Source organism: Oreochromis aureus, linkage group 22 (assembly GCF_013358895.1).
Source record: "Oreochromis aureus strain Israel breed Guangdong linkage group 22, ZZ_aureus, whole genome shotgun sequence".
Taxonomy (NCBI): domain Eukaryota; kingdom Metazoa; phylum Chordata; class Actinopteri; order Cichliformes; family Cichlidae; genus Oreochromis; species Oreochromis aureus.
The window spans coordinates 3,366,831-3,386,633 of record NC_052962.1 but is presented as its reverse complement, the minus strand read 5'-3'; the positions used below and the strand labels follow the sequence as shown (position 1 = coordinate 3,386,633).

Genomic DNA, 19,803 nt, shown 5'->3' with positions numbered 1-19,803 from the left:
GCAAACACCGAGTATGCTGCCACGGGAATGTGAAATTCACAGAGAAACTCCCGGATCCTTCGACTGACATGACCTCTGTGGCACACCTGCACCATGGCAAACCTCCGCCTGCCCCACTCCTGCTAAGCAGGTGAAAATAGAGCAACAGGACCGCTGAGTCTTTGATTTTATTTATTTTCTGCTGTGTTTTACTTGCATCTATTTGAAAGAGTGAGTGTAAACCCAACCACGGTCGCCTGTGGTTCAGGGAGTTGGGAAGCGGAAGGTTGCCGGTTCGATCCCTAGTTCTGTCTGTCTTGGTCTTGTGTCCTTGGGCAAGACACTTCACCTTCGATGGCCAGAGGGGCCGATGGCGTGATATGGCAGCCTCGCTTCTGTCAGTCTGCCCGAGGGCAGCTGTGGCTAGACTGTAGCTTGCCTCCACCAGTGTGTGAATGAATAGTGGAAATGTAAAGCGCTTTGAGGGTCTCGAAAAGCGCTATATAAATGCAATCCATTATTATTAAAAAACTATTTTATTTTATATGATGGAATATCCAGAAAATAGGTTTAAATGTTAAACAAATTTCTTCCAGTCAGAGAATGTTGTATATAATTAAATTTTTGCTTGATGCATAGTTAAAAGATTAAAACTAATAAAACTAGTTTTAAAAAGAGACTTTTTCATTTGATTACATTTTATATGATAGATTATGCAGAAAAAGTAGAACTGGGCTGAAAGATCTATCGCTTTATTACCTATTCAGGCTGTAAATCATGTTTTTAAAAAGTAACTAAGTCACTAATTACTTTTGAAAATAAGTGATCAGTAAAGTAACGGGATTACTTTTTGGGGGAAGTAATCAGTAATTAGTTACTGATGTGCTGTGTGATGTGCTGCTTGGGGTCGGACGGGGATGGATCACCCTTATGTTATGGTCTGGCCACGCCTCGACGGGCCATAACATATTTGGGGGCTTGTTCCGAGTCTTTTCTCGCTTTGTTTCGTGAGTTCGGTTGGTGTATATTGTTCTGTTTGGCAGTTTTATTTTTTTGTGTGGAGGGTGTAAGAATGGATCTTTCACTTGAAGATTTTGTGGAGGCACCTTCATGGAAAATAATTGAGAAATGTAAGACAGCGGACCTGCTCATTGTGGCTAACTCTTATAATGTGGAAGTGTCTTACAGTGCTCGCAAGGCAGAGTTGAAGGAAACACTGGGTGAAAAGCTAGTGGAGAAAGATGTGCTTCTGCCACGAGGGGATGCTGAAAAAAAGCCAGTAAAAGAGGCAGATGACGCTGAATCTGAAGCAGATGCTAACGCAGCTGATGCGTCTGTTGCTGGTACAGAGGCAGATCGGATTTCTGAACCTAGTGAAGGTACAGCAACTGAGGATCTGCGCCTCACGCTCCGCATAAAAGAGGTGGAGACCCACAATAAGGAGCTGGAAGGTGCAAGCTTTGCACCTCCGTATCAGAGCTCTTGAGCTTGAAAAAGGCTCAGCTAAAGGTACCTCAATGTCCTCAAGCACAAGTGTTTCTCCTTCTGCTAATTTTGATATAAGTAAGCACATCACATTGGTTACCCCGTTTCTCGAGTCTGAGGTAGACCCCTATTTCAGTGCATTTGAGTGCACAGCTGCTGCTTTGAAGTGGCCCAAAGAGTTTCGGTCCCTTTTTACTCCAGTGTAAACTTGTGGGAAAAGTCCAGTTAGTGTGTTCAAGCCTATCTATTGAGCAGAGTTTAGATTACGAAACTCTTAAGAAAACTGTGTTGCAGGTGTATGAACTTGTCCCTGAAGCATATCGGCAAAAATTCAGGAATCTTAATAAAACTGCTAATAATAATAATAATAACTTTATTTATAAAGCGCTTTCAAACAAAATGTTGTACATCAATTTGAAACTAAAAAGATAAATAAATAAATGCAACACAGCAATACAAGTAAAAAACACAAGTTAAAAACAGTAAGACTTTAAAAACTAGAAGGCATAGAATTAAGACATTTAAGATAGGGTGAAAAAATGTGTCTTCAACTTCAAGTTTTAAAAACCTCCACAGAGCATGCCTGCCTAATAGGCATTTGAAATGCAATACGTCTCCTTATCAGCTGGAAATATTAATGCCAGAACTTACAACACGATACTTTTTACTTCATGTACAGGGTTTCCAAAATAAGTTTTATTTCAAGTAAACAAACTAATACATTTGATTCAGGTAAAACAGATCATCACATTTATTCTTGTAAAGGGTTTTCTAAAAAGTTTTATTTCATGTAAAGCGTTTCCAAGGCTGTTAGCCACGTTGCCCTGTATTGAACTTATTTACAGTGTGTCAGTAAAGGGTGACATGCACTTCTGGCCCCTGTGTTGAATGAGCCCATGTTGGGTTTGTGAATTTGACACCGTAAGGTTTTGAAGTTGGGGATACATGCTCCAGGTGTATGGAACTCCAAAGTGTTCAAAATTAAATAAATAAATAGGTCATGATGAAATAAATAACTATGTGAATAAATAAGACACAGATATGTAATGTGAGAATGATATTGTGAAATAATGGAACACATTTTGAAAAAAATGCTCATTATTGTGAAATATATTACATTCTCCTATATAAATTTACTTATTATTGTGAAATATTATTTCATGGTGATTATTTTTCACAATAACAGAGATTATTGCTGAACCATTTTATTTATTTCCAGACTTTTTTATTCCAAAATGTCCTTTTTTCAAAGTCAGTCTTTATTTCAAAATCCCGTTTTTCCCGATGGTCTATTTATTTCATAATGCGACTTTTCAGCAGAATGACTTTGTCTGTCAATCAAGAGAGACAGGGCGGAGCCAGTTGTGTGATTGGTTGCTCCTTTACTCAGACTAAGTAATAGCACATGAAGTGTCGATTTAGGTTTAATGGTGCAATGCGTCTCCTATGCAGCCGGCGGCAGTATGCAGCTCAAAATAATGTTAAGGCACCGACAAATGCAAAACACTGGGCACGAATAACGTTACAGGTGTATCAATTCTTGTGAAGGATATGGCTGCAGGAGACAAATCCGTTTCTGAGTTACTCAGAACTTGTTAACCGCTTAGATTGTACGTCTTCACCTCAGTCTGAGAGAGTATTGCAGCAGCGTACTGGAGATGAAGCGGTCCCTGGTCCAAATTCTCATCACAACCGCACAGTGTTAACGTTAGCAAATGCTAACGCTATCACAGCTAGCTCCACTCCACGAAACGCTGTTCAGGGTAAGTAACGATATGTTATTACTGCTCAGTTAGTCTGTCTATCTGCCAAAAATGAGCTTTTTAATCAGTTCAGTCACAGATTTTTTTAATACTGTTTTTATCATAGTAAAGAATTCCATAAATTAGGTAAGAGAAAATAATTGTCTTCTGGGTTAATGTCTGTATTACTATTTACATTGTTGTAGGTAATAGTTATTCATGACTGTTTTAAAGTGGCTTATCTTCTCTGCTAATATGGAAGACAAGTAATCTATGTGAAAGAAAAGAAAGCAATTTTAGTTCAACGTAGTGATTTTGTAAGTGGGTATAATTTGAAAATGCTTTTACTAGTACAGTGGATGTTCTTTAAATATTTAACATTTAAAGTGTGTTTCACTTTACGGAAGCCAACTTCAGTTTTGGTTTGGTCTCACCGTTGTAGGTCATAACACGAACAAGTCATCAAGTCAAGCAGCTGAGGAAAGGGCTTAAGGAGACCATGGTATGGCCGCTTCTGACAGAAAGATCAGACATCATTCCTCTTTTCTTACCAAGGGAATCAGAGACTGCTCCCTGTTGTGAGGTAAGGTCAGGTCATATCTTTTAACATCTGAATAGTAAAGGTATTTGGTTAATTTATGAAGGATGCACATTAATTGTTGACACAAAACACCAATATACTATTTTGTATGCTTGGGTTAGTTGAACAGCTTGGTTACATTTAATAAAAATACACCTAATGTTGCTGACGCTCTTAAGACCACAAAATAAGTAAAGCTATAAAATGACTGTGGCCTGCCACAGAAGATGAAAATGAGAAAGAAGAGGAATGCTCTCGAGGATAAATGCAGAGTGGCAGGTTACCTTCGGACCTTCATTGAAAATGGTAAGTCTGCTGCGATAAGTATTTTGCCATTGGTTTTCTCTGATTATACTTTGGTAAATTACATACAGTCCAGTGATCTTGGGTCATTAATAGGGATGGGTACCGGTGTCCGGTGCCATGATGGCACCGGTTCTGACATAAACGGTAGTAACCAGACCGAAAAGCAGCGCACATTTCGGTGCTTTATTTCGGTGCTTTTTTTTCCCCTGAGCCAATTCTAGCCAATCATTTTACGTTTCCGAGGATAGTAGGCGGGGCCAGGTACGTACGTTCTTTTAGAGCAGAGCTACAGATTAAAAATGCCCAAAGGCGAAGCGATCAAAAGTCTGGCTGTACTTCACAGCAAAAGATGCAAACTCAGCAGCCTGCAACAAGTGCTTTAAGCTGATACTGTGATACGTCAAAGGAGGTAACACCTCAAATCTGATGAAACACCTGGCGACGCATAGCGGTTTTTTAAAGCCGAGAAATAAGCCGTGTTTGATAGCTTGCTGCGAGACCTCACACTGCACATCTACTGCGGGTGTGGTGCCTGTTATCGGACCCGGAGTTAGCAACATCCCCCCAATAGAGAGTCCTGGCCCCTAGCCCTGTCAGCGTAGCAGAAATGATGACGGATGATGATGGCAGCAGCAGCCGTTCTTCTCTGCGTGAGTAGCTTCATGTTGTTCGTGTGTAACGTTGAGTAGGCTAACCACATTATTACATTAATGCATGTAAGGTGAACTAGCAAACACCGTCGTAGTTACATGCAGCTGTCTTCTTGTTTGATGGCAGATGCTCCCTTCACCCTGGCCAAAAAGGTAGCCCAAAGAAAAAGTGGAAAACAGTTAAACATGAGAGGTTTTTGGACAAAGTTTGTGTTTTTTCCATTGTTTAAGCACTGCTTCCAGCCAAGAGTGATGCCATATATGCCCTATAGCTGCAGAAAAGGCTAACATTGTTATCTTTTTACAAAAAAAAGCTGAACATGAGAGGTTTTTGGACCAATTTTGTGTTCTCCATTCTTTAAGCACTGGTTTGAGCACCGTTTAAGCACCGGCACCGTTTCAAAAGTACCGGTTTGGCACCGGTATCGGATAAAACCTAAACGATACCCATCCCTAGTCATTAACAAAGTACACTATAGTATAATTTTGTTTTGTTATTTGCTCCATACTGTCTCCATGCAATACATAAAAAAACAGAGTGGTGGCATTATCAGTTGCACTATAATTGTATGTAGACTACTTTTAGCTTTGTTAACATAAAAATATCTATAACAGCTACAACAGCAATTTGAGTGGGGCAAAAATGTCTGGTGCCCTGTATGCAAGTGGTCATCTTTTATGGTATTTCTCCATAAAAGATTCAAAATAATGAATATAGGATGTCATTATAGTTTAAAACAATCTTCTGTTGCAGCATCTTGTGCACAACGAAAAGCCCTCATCAAGTTTTGGACAGGATGGGAAGTCTTGCCGAGAGAAATGACTGTGGAAGTGGTCAACAGCAGTCTTCCACCTGTTTTGAAGTACTACGTCTTCCTGCACACTACTGTACCTATAAGTCATTTCTAATGGACATTCAGGTGTGTCTCAAATCTACTGACTCAGGTTTTGGTCTGGTTTAGGATTGATTCCATAACCACATGGTAAGATTAGACCATTTCTTCTTTCTTGCATCACATTACTGTATTCAGTGTTCAAAGAAATGGACAATCTAGTGAGTTCTAGTTCCTTTTAATACACTTCACAGTGAAAAATACACAGTACAGGTGAGCATTTATGGGTTTTTTTTTTTATATAAACTGACAAAGAGTTCAGATATCAAAATAAGTTGTTCACTGTACATTATAAATTACACTGTTTTATTTATACTCGCTACAGGTACAAAAAAATTTTCTAGAAAAAATTATTTGAATTAAGATGTTACACTACTGTTCTGTGTTCATTGTATTAAATCTGCTCAGAGTTGACATGTACTGTACATCCAACCAAGAAATGAATATCATTAAAGTGACAGCTGTATAAAACAAATCCTGTTTTATAGCCACCCACTGTTTTGTTGAAAATGAAATTGGTTATGCTGTTTTGAGTCAGTATTAGCTACAAAGCCAGAGATGTAGAAATTTAAAAAAAAATCCTCCTGACATAGAAATTGATTAAATGTGATAGTGTCTTTCTACAAGTGATTTTGAAGTATGGTTATGCAAGAAATTGGGTGTGAACATATTGCACCTGCTTACTTTGAAGAGTTAAGGTGAGGTCTCAAACATAAGTTTGAGTGACTGAACAGTTTCATAGTAGGCATCCAAAGCTTGACTGAGTGAAACGTTGTTGTTTGGTAGCACAGCAGGGTCTCGTTCATTCAGTGCACGTGGGAGCTGAATCTCAAGAATGGTGATCTCATTTGATGGGCGGTGATTATGTGGTCCTGTCCAGTCCACACCATAATCCTCATCAACCTGAAAGACCATCCACATGTCTTAAATCTAAACTGAAGAGGTGTTTCCTCCAGCTGTTCCTAGATGGACTTATTGAGTCTGCCAGGGCCTATGTGAGTTTCTTAGGCATTGGCTACCAACTAATTATTCATTCACCCATTCTAGGTCAGGATTGGTTCCCTTCAGGTATAACAAATTTAACTTTGTTTAAAGTTTTGCCATCTATACCTGACAGATGGGATAAAAGGAGAGAATGGCTTGGGAGACATTTCCACTTACAGGAAAAAAAAAATTGGTACACCAACTTGCACAGTAGAAATAAACTCATCTCCACTACAGATAGCAGAGTTTTACATACAAGAACAAATACGGATCAAATAGTCATGTACCTGTGACAAATCTTGTCCCTCCTTTATGTGCAGCAACCAGAGGTGCAGGGGTGAATGGTTGTTTGCTTTTCTGAGTCCGTGCTGATTCCATGCTTCCTGGAATGACTGAAGATGATGTTGAATGTGATGCAAAAAGCATCTGTGCAGAGCAAACAAGTGAATTTTTTCACCAGGGTTGAGCAGTCCTTGAATCTCCAGCTGGGTGAAGATGTTTTCATATACATCCCTCCACAGGTGCTCAATGCTGATTTCCATCTATATGCCAAAGGTGATTTGCTGCTGGTACACTGTACTGAAAACGCCTTGCAGTCTTAATAGATAACCGTCGCATCTTGACCCCTTCTGGATTGACTCGTCTCATTGAATCCATCAGTCGAAATCCTGATTAACAAACAGATCATGTCTTAGTACTAACAACTACAAAAAGACTGTATTGTAAACACTGTAATGCATATGGGACAGATCATCACTGCTTCAGGTAAGTATCCAGGTGCTGTACAGATTTAGTGAGGAGAGAGAATCGTTTACAGACTGGTTCAAACAGGAACATAACTGCATAACAGTGATAAGAATATGCTAATCATTTTTGATGGCTACATTAAAATATCACATCAAGGCCACACTGACACATGCTTTCCAGGCCGGAAACTGGTGTTTGGATATTTTAACAATATCAGCTTACTTTGAATGTGTATGCCTGATGTCCCATCATCATTCTGCAGTCGGCATTTGGGTGATGACGCTGAATGTCCAGCACTTTTGAATCCAAATCCACATCTCCAATAGAAGAATTCCTATCAGATTTTCTGCACAGAAAACATTTTTTTCATATAACAGCAAATCTCAACAAAGTTTTCCAATTAATACTGAAAGAACCGAGGATGTAAATGTATTCTTGTTTTAGCTTTACTGAAGACACCAGAGAAAGTATGATATTTATAAAAGTATCTTTATAAAAGTATATTTATAAAAGTATGATATTTATATGCTGCTGAAATAGACAAAACCATTTCAATAAATTCGCTATTTAACATCAACTTTGTTATGTGTTATCAGAGAACAATCAACTGCAAACAGCAATGAAACATTCAACTATGTACTATTTAAAGCACTAATGACCCTGTTGTCTAACAAGATGTGATAAGTAAGTAGACTGTGGAAAGCTGGTGGGTCTACTCTCAGTATAAAAGGTTCCTACAGGTTCCACTGCCCCAGTCTCTGAGTTAACACACTCTAACAGCTAACACTGCGCCAGCTAAACGTGTCTCAACGCCGAGATGGCGCCGATAGCTTTAGCCGTAGCTGCCCCACTTAGACAGTAACAAAAAAAAAGTAAGCGATAATATTTCATTGTCAAACGTCATAATTAAGGTCAACATCTAAACAATGCTGTGTACAGAATCACACAGGTGTTCAATTACAGCATAAACTTACCTTAGACCTTCCTCTGTCATTTTCCTCCTAATTGTACTCGGAGACACAGAAAACATATCGGCAATAACCCCGATGGTTATCCCGGACAGCACTAAAGTCCTGAGTGCTCCACCGGGATTTCAAGACGTGGACGACCAATATTTGAAGACTGCTCTTCCTCCTCGGCGTATTCCAAATGAACACGGTGCTGAATTGATCTTAAACCTTCGATGCTAACATCTTGAAGAGCAATTATCATCCCAAGCATTTCAGAAACATCATCTAAACGACTCAAAACAGTATCTACAGGTAAATGATCCCTCTCTATCTGATCTGCTAAAATGAACAGAATTGACTGAAGTTCACACCAGTCCGCCATCCTCCGTGACTTTTGACCTAGCACCAGTAGCGGTTTTAGATACGGACGACACGGCGGTTGCCCGGGGCAGCATCGTGGTGGGGGGCGGCATCACGGGCATCGGCAAAAAAAAAAAAAAAAAAAAAAATTGCTCGTACTCATGCTGCCCCGACATCAGCCAGCGCATATTGGGAATGGCATAGGCACCGATCAGTTTTCTACCGCCCATTTGCTGGGAGTAAGGGTGCCCTCCGTTTGCGAGGTGCGCCTGCTGCTTGCAGCACAGGGAGGAGAGGGCGGGGCGGCGGGGGATTCTCTGGCTGGCTGGAGCAGCAACTAATAATCAACTCGCAAAATAAAACAAAATAAAAACAAACCAACAAACACGAAAACACCAGACATTATGATACAGACTTATAATTTGCACTGGTGTTTTTTCGAAATTCAATACGCGAAAAGTGAGCGCGACAGCCCTCGGTGCGCCTGCTTGCCGCTGAAGTCAAAGTAAACTTTGTCATCTCCGCTACATACAGTACAGTATATAGAGAGACAAGACGACGAGGCTCCAGTTACAGCAGTGCAAGTAAACAAACAAGGGAGTGTTCGCCCGGGCCGCCAAACAAGCTAGGACCGCCACTGCCTAGCCTAGCACGCTGTTGCTAGCTGTAACAGCCGTCCACGGAGCAGGTATCCAGGAAAACTAGTCGATGGTAAACGATAAGCCAATAGGTGCAAAGGTCCAACCCACTTATACTGATTGACAGACAAAGTCATTCAAAATGTGTTCCATTATTTCACAATATCATTCTCACATTACATATCTGTGTCTTATTTATTCACGTAGTTATTTATGTCATCATGACCTATTTATTTATTTAATTTTGAACACTTTGGAGTTCCATACAGATGAGCATAAGATGTCTGATATCAGCTTGACAGCTTAGTTATGAATGGAATTCAAAATGTTTTTGGAAGTATGATTAATGTATAATCTGACTTCTAAGGTACGCACGCCAAGGCCTAGAAGACAAGGGGACAGTTTACTTCATGCTATAAAAACACAAACCTTAATCTTTGATCTTCCAACTTCATCTTTGTGTTCTGGTTTTAGAGTCTCTGTATATTGAGACGTACTTTGGGAATCACCCTGTTGTGAGACAAGGGTATGCTGGGAGAGAATATGGCATTATACAAGCAGAGTGTTTTGGCTGTATCAGTAGATCTAAGAAATACACCTGTTATTGGTTATTAAAAAGAGTTAGCTGTGGTGCAGGTTTAATTTATAATTTTTGCATGAACTGCTAAAGAATTACAGACAGCTTTATACCGATAATGCAGGCATTTTTTACTTAAATGGTAAATGGTAAATAGCCTGTACTTGTGTAATGGAATTTCTTTCACTTATGTACTAATCACATTATTTTATTGTGTAATGCCTTGGTGCCACTGATTTTAACATGTCTGACACCCATACAGTAAGACAAATGGTGACAAACTTGTATAGCACTTTACTTAGTCCCTAAGGACCCCAAAGCGCTTTACACTACATTCAGTCATCCACCCATTCACACACACATTCACACACTGGTGATGGCAAGCTACATTGTAGCCACAGCTGCCCTGGGGCGCACTGACAGAGGCGACTTAAGTAGAAGTATAGCTGCTAGTGTCAGAAATACTCAAGTAAAAGTTTGATAATGTATGGGCTCAGAAATGTGCTCAAAGTAAGAAAGTCAAAGTAGTAACCTAGCTGAATATTGTCCTGTAATAAAATAATATTAGTAGGTGAGACGAGACTACAAACTTAGTCTGGTGGTGAAAAGGCACAAGAGGCTCAGAGGCACATTTGGCAGCCAGGGTTAGAGCTCAGAGACCCTGAGCATGGTGGTTGGGCTAGCAACATGGTCTGGTGAAAGAGTCTAACATCCATGCATTACATGGTGTTGCGCCTGATAAAAAACAAAACAAACAAACAAACAAGCAAAAAACCTATAAACTAACCCCCTTCTTTAGAGGTGATTGTCAGTTTGCTGGGTTTTTTTTAGAGACGCTGAGAGTGAGAGAGATCATGTTCTACATTACTTTAAAAGTGATTTTCAGAGCTGTTGATGTATGAAACAGTGTCCATAGAGACATGGATCAACTCTGTTTATGGCATTGGGTGTTAAATTGTGACAGTTTCAATAAATCCTGCAAAATTCTTGCATTTATACTGGGGAGCAAGGAAAAGACGTTGGTTGTACTATTGAAAATCAGTTTCATAAAAAACCAATTAAACAGATATGAAGAAGAATGTGTTTGTAAAACTAGCGGTAAAGTATGGGAACTATAAGGCAGACTGTTTCTGCTATCAAAACAGTTTGTGTTGTTAATCCTGAATGATTCATGGGGACAACATTTTACTCCACACACATTTGGAAAATTGCATAGTTTGACAATAAATATCCCAGTAAAGATGCTGTATTTCTTAACAAATATGCAGAGGGAGTGATCTTTATCAAAAGTAGAAGTTATATCTGTAGCTAAACCGTTGTACACAAGAACTTTAAAATTCTATAGTGTGTGTGAGACTGCTAGCTGTGTCGTTCAGCAATAAACTTATCTACAATGTGTTAGTAAAGAGCGACTTATACTTCTGTCCCATTAAGCCAGTGGTTCCCAAACTTTTTTTGGTAGGCCCCCTTTGCTTTACAAGAAAATCTTCGCCCCCACACACACACACACACAATCACATCCTCCAAACACACACACCCATATTTTGTTTTCAAACTCCCGTGCAGTTCATTTCACACCTCAAACCTTTAGTAAACAATTAAACAAATACAAGTAAACTGCAATAAATTACAGATAGTAATAAAATACACTACTGTAATTTATTACAGTAGTGTAATAAACACTACCTCTACACCTACAGCGGTATTTTTAAAAACGCAGCTGTTTCTATGCGTTTGGACCTTTCGTACACACGTAAACGGCGTTTCGAATCACCGAAAACAGAGATTTTTAAAACTCAGTTTTTGCGTTTACATGTGGATGGGGAATACAGAGTTCGTCACGCAACGTCAAAGGTATCTGCCTTTTTTCACGCCACGCTGTGCCACGTTATTTTTTACATGAGATAAATTTCTACAATGGCGGATAGAGACAAAATACTGTTACTGTTAATCTGATTATCTTCAGGTTTTACACGCTTACATACACACACACAGTTACTGTCCCTCCATTTAGAAAGGCAGAGGCGTCACGGTGTAATTATTTTACGTGTAGTTGTTTTTTTTTCCTGTGTAATAATATTCAACATTGCTATCAATACATTTTTCAAAAAATGCCTCTCAGTATCCCACATAAATGACTGTGGGATACTGTTTGTCCGTGATTTGAACAGGGGGAACAAATCGTGGCAGGATCAGCCTAATGTTATTTGTATCCCACTGTAACTTTACTGTATAAAGAGCTAACATGTCCAAAATGTCAGGAGTAGTTAGTCATTACTAACTTACTGTGAACTAAAAATGAAGAATGTGGGATACTGTTTTGTCCGTGATTTGGAGAGCCCAGCGCTGCTCCCGACGCAGGGAAACTAATTTCGCAGGGGAGACCTACCCTGGCACTTGTGCAGGTGAAGCCAAAGGGAAGATATGCCTCACCAGATTTTCCAGTCTTTGGCTTGGAAGAAAGTTGGTTTGAAAACATATTTGGCGATGCTTCATCTCCTGCTTTGCGTTTATGTGGGAGCCCCGTCAAAAACCTGTCCAAGCGTTCTTTTTTTCCTTTCTTTTTTAAAAAAAAATTCATACCCCCCCAGTTTGGGAACCTCTGCGTTAAGCAATGGTTTAACAAATTTCACTGTAATCTATAAAAGGAATCTGGATTAAAATAGAACATAGTAGTGTTGGATTAAGTGTAGAGAACACTAGTATAAGGTGTCTATGGAACAAATCTCCTTCAACATTCATAATGACCAAAGTGGATGACTACAGGCATTTCTCTCAGTCAGCTGATTGTGTTTAGGGTAAAAGCAGCTAAATACACTGAGATTGCTCCACACTGTTAGTGAGTTAACTCTGGATCTCCTTGGGCTTTGTCAACTTGGGGTGAACAAAAGCAGAAAAACGGTAAAAGATTCAGACATTGAAAGTCTGGTTTATTTTATGAATACAATGAAACATTTTACAGTCCACAGAGCAAAGTAGCATACATGATAATGGATACTACAACATTATATGGACAGTGAGAAGCAAAACTCATCGTCTTACCAGCTCTTATATTCTTTAAACTTAAAATAAACCTTTGAAATTAGAGTTTAGTGTTTTAAGTCATGTATTTAACAAAAAAAAAACAAAAAACAAGTCAACACTTGTTTCTCCCAGCAGCATTAGTGAAGTGACACTTTAACAATGCTTATTTTCAGTCTTTATGATGAAAAACATGTTCTCTCATTAGCAAATGTAGCAGAATACATTTATTGCAATGTATGAGCTACACTTCTTGCAAAAAAAAAAAAAAAGCTGATTGGAAATGCATTAAAAAAAAACAACTCCTGCCCTGCCTTGACCTTCCTTCTGCGAGCACGCCCGCCCGCACTCACTCTCACACACACACACACACACACAGAGAGAGAGAGAGAGAGAGAGAGAGATCATTAATACGAAGGATTGCAGCAGCTTTTGGATTTTCACTCTTTGATGGATTTAATATGAACAGCCACATAAAATTCATTCAGATGTTTTGCCTTTGCTTCAATTAAGATGTGTCTTTAAATCTACAACACCTTTCTTGTTCAAAAAGTTTACTAACATAGTAAAGAAGTAGTTAGAGAACTCAGTAAGTATGAGCCGCAGTAGCTTAGGGACACTTTCTGAAATAAAGAGGATTTCATCATCTGCAGTTCGTGGAAAAAAAAAGCGCCACATTAAAAACAAATCAGTAGATCCACAAATTATGGATGCAGACTCTTTTCAGCTATAGAGGTAAAGGTATACTTCATGCACTTATCAGCATACAGTCTAAAGGCTTGCATTAGTGTGCATTGGTGCACAGCTGGGTATCTTTTATTTAACATGGTTACACCACTGTGAATTTTGCTATGTAAATATGCTCAAGAGTCTATCATATGTTTGACATCCAGCCAGAAATTTGAAAATATATATTTTTAAATCAGTAACTTAGCAAATTTAGATGAAATGTTTTTTGGACAACAAATGAGTCACGTTTAAAAACAGTTTGAATAATCTGCGCTGCCAGACAGACATTTATGACGCGGTGGTTATAACACACATGCTTACCGTGTGAAAGGACCGCTGATGTCTTGGAGCAGAGAACCGTGTTGTATTGTCGCTTTTCTCTTATGCATAAGCAACTGGTCAGAAACGCTCTGTGTGGGTAGAAAATGGTCTGCACCGGCGCTGGTCCTGACACAAAATGGCGAGGGTCTCACGCTCTGAGGAATGCTTCATATAGAACCGGGTGCTTCCAAAAACAGTAGATGGGGTGCCGATAAGTCTGGGGGGTGATCCACCTGCAGGACATCACCTTGCTGTGCAAGTTTAAAACAATGAGGGTGGGGCACGCAGTTGCTGAGCTCCGGTGTAACTGGCCAAGATAGGCCCAAGGGACCGCTGTTGCTGACTACTTCAGAAAATAGGCGAGATCTTGCTCGAGTGGTACATCTGCTGGGCTTTTACCTTGTCGAGGAATTACAAAAAGAGCCGATACCGGCCACCTTAAACAATAGGTCGGGTCCCCGCTCGACTGGTACACCTGTCGGCTTCTACCTTTTCCTAAGGAATCACAACAATTAAATGAAACTCGCGGTGGGCTTTTGCAATCCTGAACAAATTCAAACAATTAGCCAGCTGTTGAAAAGACGGAGCGGGTCTGGGCAACTGGTTTTAGAAGTATCACTGCAGCGTTTATTTCTAAAGGGGTGGTGAATGTTATTGGTGACCATCTGTTGTGTTAAAAACTACTCTGAAACCATGAAACCCCTTACAGAAGAAATGCCCGTTTGATCCGTTTTTTTAATAAAATGCTTGCATCGCAGCATGCTGTGACATCAGAATCACAAAATGAGTGTGATTAAAAGACGATTAGTTTGAAAAGAGCGATACTGGTTACTTTGGGGGAAAAGGTGACATCGTGTGCAACGTGTTTTAGAAGTAGGCCTATAGCATTTATTTTCTAAAGGACTGAATGTTATTTGTGACCATTTACTGTGTTAAAAACTAGCTGGCTCTCCCTCTTAGTTCAACATTCCGAAATCCCGATTTTTAAATAAAATGATCACATCAACCTGTGAAAGAAACCCCAATAGATGCGTAAAACTAGTTAGATTAAAAACTAGTGGTTTGATTAAATGAAACACTTGTGAACAGTCATGAAGGCTGAAATTACCCGTACAGAAGAAATTCCCATTTGTGCCGTTTTTAAAATAAATGCTTGCATCGCTGCATGAGGAGACATCAGAATCATAAATTTAGTGTGATTAAGACGCAGTTAGTTTGAAAGAGTGATACTGCCTGCTTATAGCATTTATTTTCTAAAGGGCTGAATGTTATTTGTGACCACCTATTGTGTTAAAAACTAGCAGCCTGTCTCCCTCTTGGATCAACATTCCGAAATCCCGATTTTTAAATAAAATGATCGCATCACCCAGTGAAACTAATGCCCCCTTGTTACTACTCATATGTATTATTCTTTTATCTGAATGGCAGCACACAACACAGAAGAAATCATTTGAGGTAGAAAAGAAAGTGTTTATCAAAAACACATTTAAAATGTCCAGTACATAAGTGTTCATGTTGCTGTCCATGTTCTTTGCTTATCCAGTTCAGGGTTGTGAAGGGGAGGTTTATCCCAGGTGTATAGAGCAAGAGGTGGGTACACCCTGCAAATCAACCTACAGTGGTGCTAGCTAAAATGTGGACTGTTATAATCAGTTGGGTTATATGAGCATTTATCTATGAGGCAAGCCAAAAAGGCGGCAGAAGTTGGCAGTTGGCACGTCGCTTCTTATGTCTTTCTCTTTTATCCAGAGATAAAAGAGGAGATAGGCTTTTGAAAGTGTCTCCAATATAAAGCTGGATTTTTTTTAGCATTTACATTTGTGCAATGTAATACAGAGCTGTCAAAGAATTTGTTGTTAAACAGAACCAGCAAAATAATGATCATCATGTATGTTATAGAAATCCAAACATGAAGTAAATTCTGTGTTAATAAGCAAGGACCTGTCTTAACAAATTCATTTCCAAATGACAAATAAATTTACAGTGTGTACATCCAATGTGACAAAAATGTAACATTACAGATGAATGTGGTGGGAACTATTTAAAAAAAACTTCAGAAATGTGTTAAATATGATCCATTTTCTATGATTTCTGTCTCCCATAATTCTCCTGAATGTAGAAATGGGTCTGGATTCTTATGGGCTAATAAACCAGAACATTAAACACAATATTTACATTATTGCTTCTAAACAAAGCAGAATACTGGGAAAATGTAAGTCAAGCACTATAATAATACTTTTCTGTTATGATAAAACATCAGCCAATATTACCTTATCATTATGAGGTTACTACAATTGAAAGCCTTGTTACCAAGGTATTACTCTACTGCCATTTGGGCATGACACCAAACTGTTATGCTATTCAGTTTTCTTCTCTAAAACCAATTAGTAATAGCAAACTTCACAGAAGAATCTTTTCCCAGACCAAGGACACGCTAATCAGTTTTTAAAAAGAGGTACAGGAGCCTTTTGAGAAAAAACAAACAAACAAAAAAATTATTGTGGATGTAAAGGTTTGTTGACATGCAGTCCCAAAGGAGTAAACACCATTCAGATTTGCAGTGTGTAGTGGTCTGTAAGTGATAATGAGTACACTGTAGAAATGTAATTCTTGCTTTGTTATTAGATATGATTTTGAGTTGGTGTTACATTCCCATAAAAGTCCATGGGATGTAGGGAAGTAACAAAAAGTCCCTGGGTTTAAAAAAAAAAAGACAAGGAAGTGATAGTGTCAATAAAGTGAAAGTTTTTCCATCCATCCATTCATTCATTCTTTTCCATTTATTTATAATATTAATTTATTTAGAATAACTGAAAGAAACTAACAAGCTGCTGGCACAATCAAAAGAAAAGAAATATAACAAATCAAGAAACTGATCACCAAACAAAGGTTAAGGCGCCACCCTCCTCTCCACAGAGCAGCCTCACAATACCTCACAAGCTACAAATCAAAAAGGCTCTCTGGTTTTAAGTACTCTGACCTAACTGCAGAATAGAGATACAGAATGGTGGCACCTAAGTCTTAATGCATGCTCAATCATCCAAGTAGGAAAATTGCAACATTGATTCTGTTCATCTGGACATAGCATTTTTAGTGGGGAAAATGTTTTGTCACTCATCCAAGTGACTTCTTCTCAGCTGAATTAATAGTTTGTCATTATACATTTGCATAATGACAAACTAGCACCACTGATGAACAATGGGCTGTGAGGTCAGTTTCATGATCATTAATATGTACATTGTCATGACCATTGATTAACAACCACTGATCAAAGACTATTGATCTATGACAATTGATTAATGGCCATAAGCACCATTCACAGAGAGTTGGGGAATGGCTGCAATCACAGCATTATAAGATGGAAAAAGAGGTTACCTCAGGCCCCTCCTTGATTCAAAAATGGCTCCCTGGACTCCCCTCTCAGACCAGCGTTCCTCCCTGTCCAGGATGCGTACGTCCTTATTATTGGAAAAGTAGCCACTGCTGACCCTTAACAACATACATTATATTACTCTGTTTGTGCCAGGGGATTGGATCCTTGGGGTGGACGAATATTTGCCACAGGTTGTTTTGGGCTTTGAAAGTGAGAGACGTGGTGTTTAGAGAAAATGTGTCTTAGCTGTGTAACCCCTGGGCTAAATCCACAGTGTTGAAAGTTCATTAACATGGCGAGATTAGTGTTTGAATTAGAGATGGCACGATACCACTTTTTTATGTCCGATACCGATACCGATATCATAAATTTGGATATCTGCCGATACCGATATGAATCCGATATTGTGTTTTTAATCAATAAAACTGTTTTTTTAATATCTTGCTGCATTTTGTATAAGTTCATACTCAAGTTTAAATAAACAACAACACTAAAGCTATTCTGTTATACCTGTGTGTAAAAAATACACTGCACCCAAAATATTTCATGGTTCAGCAACACTGATCAATCTAATAAACCTTACCTAACTTAAAGCCTAACTTAAACCTGCTCCATCCTCCCTATTCTGGTATTTTAAAGAGTACTTAGCAGAAATATTAAGCAACCTAACTAATAGGGTTGCAAACTCCCAAAAAAAAAAAAAAAAAATAGGAACCACCCACCCTCCACCTCATGATGCTTAATCGATGTAATCAACTTTAATTTGATGCAGGGTGGAAAAAATGCACAGAAACAAATTATTTTTCAAGAATAATTAAATAGATTCAACATCTTTCTTCAACAGAATTGCAGAATTCACAGATGGAACCTTCCCAAAGGAAAAAGTACTATAGCTTACTAGGGTATATAGACTTAAGAGTTACTATATATAGTAATGGACTTCTATACATTTTACATCAGATTAAAACTTTGGGTGTAAGATTCAGATAATTATTTATTAAAAGCTACATATTTTAAATGAGAATAAGAAAGAAAAGTATGTCTTTGTGCCCCTTTTCCTGTTCATGCCCTATCGGCCCCCTGGCTGCACTTTGCTAGATCCGCCCCTGCACAGTTACCAGCCGTCAGCTACGTAGAAAACGCTCCTGGTGTAGAAAGTAATATTAAATAAATTCTAACAACAGCTTATCAAGCTTAAGGTGCTGCTGTTGTTCAGCCGCTGGTTTCCTTTTTCTGGTGCAAAGTGGGCCAAAAACAAAGAAGAGAGACGGACTCGCGACAGAAAAGCCGATCAGCTGATCATTAAGCAGTTTCACGATTGAAGTAGCGGCAGGAAGGTGAGGGAGAGAGAGAGCAGTCGCTCCATATATCGGTTGTTAAGCTTAACGTGGAATGCTTTACAAACATTCAGAGATGAACTTACACACTTGCTTTACTTCTCTCTGGGATAACTTCCTCGGAGATGAAATGCTGGTTTGGTAGCGAGGCTACAAATACACACAGCCGCTCTATCACATGAGGCATACTGCTGCAACGTGCTACGGTTATGAGCCGAGTTACGCCGTGTTGCAAGTTTTGTGAGATGCTTTTTTTGATACTTAATGGATCGGATTACATTTTTTATTTTTCGCCGATATCCGATCCAGTAATTTAGGTCAGTATCGGACCGATACCGATACGTAATATCGGATCGGTCCATCTCTAGTTTGAATAAGTATAATTTATGTCACTTTAAGATTTCTGTTTTCATTGTTGGTGTAACGATATAATTTACACAAGGTATGCAGTTATTTACTGCATAGTTTTGTTGTTTTGTTGTTTAACTAACCTGAGATTAGTTAAACATGACAGGGGTATGTTTCTCACACACTGTTTGGTTGGTCTTCTGTGACAAGCTGAAGGAGAGAGGAGGATGCATGGAGCATCCTTCGCAGCTTTGACAAATGTCAGTTGGGATAAACATGTTTACCAGGGCCTTTTTGATATGATGTTCTTCTGCTTCCTTGACCGTTGTATCTGTGAAGATGGTGTTTGCTCTGAGCTGCAGCATCCTGATGACACCCAGTTTTCTATGGAAGAAACGTTTCGTCAATCATCCAGGTTAATTCTTCAGTCTCAGCTGACTGAAGGTTTCCCAACTATGTAACAGCACATTTGGATAATGACTGAAACTAGTACCAGTAATTAGGAATGGACCGTACGGTAAGTTTCATTTTTATTAATATGCAAATTGTCATGATCATTAATCAGTGGCTGTTAGTACCATTCACAGAGAGTTGATGGCTGCAGAGAGTTGATGGCTGTAAGATGGTGAAATGGAGGTGATATGGAGGAATAGAAAATAGGGCTCTGTTATCCTACCCTGGAACACTACCAAGTCATTGGTTCACACAGGCCCATTGGTTATGTGAATTACACCTCATCATGTTAACTCAGTGGGGAAACACATCAAGTTCACCATGGAGCAT

The 19,803-nt window shown here is 39.0% G+C and overlaps 1 long non-coding RNA gene across 1 annotated transcript; it reads right to left on the bottom strand.

Moving 5' to 3' along the window:
- Positions 1 to 6,399: 6,399 nt before the first annotated feature.
- LOC120435662 lies at positions 6,400 to 8,773 on the bottom strand. The gene is made up of 4 exons (XR_005609807.1): positions 8,341 to 8,773; positions 7,589 to 7,712; positions 6,907 to 7,287; positions 6,400 to 6,538 (listed from the first exon to the last, which is right to left on the bottom strand). It is a non-coding gene; the product is annotated as an uncharacterized LOC120435662 (long non-coding RNA).
- Positions 8,774 to 19,803: the final 11,030 nt, after the last annotated feature.